The following is a 3,006-nucleotide window of genomic DNA, read 5'->3' as shown; positions in this document are numbered from 1 at the left end:
TGTAGGTCTGTTCACCAATACCCCATAATGCCCTCAAGTCTATGCTGTCTCTGTTTTCATCTAGTTTTCCTGCTATGTGAATGGCAATTTTTGTCTACAAATAAATATGGGAATTTGTATGAATGTAACATTTCCTGTAAGGAAACTTTGTGTAGTTTTCTAAATTGTAAGAAACAAAGTCTTGTTCTAGCACAACAGACTTTATTTCCTGCATGCTAGCAGAGAAGTCCCTAGTGAATCCTTAGAGTATAAAGGAAACAGTTATATTAAGTTGGCTTCGTGACAGTTTGTACTCTACAGTCTTCCAAAACCCCCAAAGCATTAAACCAGTATCGGTTTTCCTCTGGGCTTGTCAAAGCTGTCCTTATAATCTGTAGTGCATCTTTTGGAAGCTGTTGCTCACTTCTGAAGGTACATAAAAAGGTGACACGTGTCATGCTACAGGCACGGTACTTGAAGAATTTAAAGCAGATTTAAGGAGTACTTTCTTCAAAGCACACGTGCAAAAATCCTTAGCAGGTTTACACCATCCATAGGGAGCAAACTGTCAGTTGAGGAAATGGAGCTGGTTCAGCCTCTAAGTTATTACTATCAGTAATGGGGTGTTTTCCTCTCTTTTCCTGATACAGTGAATTTGACTTTATATCCTGTTTTCTCATTCTAAGCACCTTCCTTTCAGCAGTAAAATATGCACTCGAGATTTTGCCATGGAAAAAGGTATTCTGCGCACTGGAACCACTGTTAAAAGGTAGTTTGCAGGAGCAAAGCGTGCGGAAGTCTGCTGGCAAAACATAACAGCACGCACTGCACCATGAACACATCTGTCACCTGAACACACACACACACAGAGCTCTGGGTCTGCCCACAGAGCGGGTACAAAGCAGAAGCTCCAGGAGGAGTACTCTACAGCCTGTGGTGAAGCCGACAGCAGCTCCCGGCCTGCCGCAGCACCACGCTCACTCTCTGACACCTTCTCCCAAGTCGGATGTCGGAACATTGCAGCAGCTATTCCGGTGGGGAACGCAGCTGAACAGCAATGGTGGTTCCTGCTGTCAGGAAACACGGGTGGGGGGAACAGTCTGCTTTATGCAGGAAGTCAGTAGAAATCATCGGAAAACAGCAGGGAGAAGACTACTGTCGTGACACTGCGAGGCCCCGTGGGGACGCCAGCCATTACAACCCCTGTCCAACAGGCTTAACAATCTGCAGCACAAGTGGGGTGCCTTGATGTGGTCACATGCGAGTTCAGAACAGGGGGTTTCTGTGGCTTTTAACCTAGATTATGCCCGAGGTTAAAGAGCAGATAAAAGGTTAAGACTACTTGAGAAAGACTCTCTGTGCATGTTCATGCTCAGGTCCTTGGAAATGACCCGGCTGAAGCAAATCTGATGCGAGGACTCTCTGAAGCGAGGACTCACTTAGCAGAACTTTCTGCACACAGTTGCAGATAGCTTGGTGTGTTTGAGATACACTGGACTTTATTATGGCTAATGGTAGCTTAGTTCAGATAAGTGCTCTCTGCACCCAATCTTGTTTTGCAAGGGAACTAGAGTAGAGGGGAATGAGGCAGCCTCTTCCTCCGCTCTGGGGAAGGGGCAACAGCACAGGCTCAGTGCCCCAAGGCTTGGAGAAGCATAAGAAGAGAAGGGCAATGAATGGATCCATTCATGCACCACATCCCGTGCCTGAATAGCCCGCTGGCCTGGCAGCCAGGCAGGCTCCTGGGCCGCTCGTAAACACAGCCAAGGCTCAAACGGTGCCGGGTGCTCATGCTGCTGCTGTTCAGAGCAAAGCAGAACGTAGCCCATCCTGCTCTACTTTTACACCTTGATGAAAACATCGCTGGCTGCTTGGTTCCTCCCCGAGAGCCCTGCCCAGGGCAGGGATTTGGTGCTCTTTCAAACCGGGGGTTCATAAACTTTGCGAGTCTGCCTTTGAACAGCGGGGAGTCCCAGGGATTTTCTTCCACCCATCGCCGGCGTGGCAGTGACGACTGCTCAAGAAAAGCACTTGCCTGTTCAGACTTGTAACCGCCCGTGGAAGTGCTCTGAGGGTAACAGTAGATTCCTTCACAAGAGGCTGCTCTGAAAAACTGAACTGCTCCAGGCCATCTGATGCGGAGGAATCGCATTTTCAAGGATGTGGGAAGACTTTCCCCACTTTACTCGGGAACAGCCTAACTCTGACCAAAGCCTTCAACAAAATGTTGCATCCCAACCACAGGGAACAGAACACAGAAAAAAGAGTTCCTGGCTTGAATTCTCTTAAAGGAAGCTTTGTTATGAGCTAGATTGACTTTTCCTTTGAGAGATTATCTCAGATAACTGCTAGTTCTCTCCAAAAGCACGGTGGAGCTGAAGTAAACCAGCATTTTGTTATTGAGGAGCTCTTATCTTATGTTTTTAGTAGGTGGGTACAACCAAACTGTCATTGTTCTAGGGGAAAACTGCACTCTTCCTGCTCCCAGCATGGAACAGAAAACCTGGCGCTCCCAGGGCCTATCCAAAGACTCTGGGGTTGCTGGCTGGATGCCTTGTGTTTAGATTCTTGGGTTGTGCTGTGTCTTGTTCCTTCCCTTAAATACTGACATTGAGGCAAACACACTTGGGCTCTGTACATGAGGGATGTTTGGAGTGAAATACGTTACCTCTTTTTTCTCCATTTCCGAAAGAGGAAAACATAGCACGTTACAGATTGAAAGTAAAACAGGGAAGAAACATATTCTTGAAGAAAACAAATATGACTCCATGGAAATGTCACCACCAACATTGACACGGATTCAAAAGAGAACAGAAGGCATCCAGAAATTCCTTCCCCGAGCCCTAGCCTGGAAGCCAAATTCTAAATGAGCTTTAGTTACCAGATTATTTTCTCTAGTTATGCATTAGTTGACAGAAACTGAGTATTCAGAGTTGCTTCTCTTCTGACCTGGTTGTTGTCTCAGGGAGAATATTGCACGTGCACTAAACCCCAGGTTGATGGTAGTTGAGAAAAGGAGGAAGGGAA

Source organism: Nestor notabilis, unplaced genomic scaffold (genome assembly GCF_000696875.1).
Source record: "Nestor notabilis isolate BGI_N333 unplaced genomic scaffold, ASM69687v1 scaffold16917, whole genome shotgun sequence".
NCBI lineage: Eukaryota > Metazoa > Chordata > Aves > Psittaciformes > Psittacidae > Nestor > Nestor notabilis.
Note: the sequence above shows the minus strand (reverse complement) of the source record.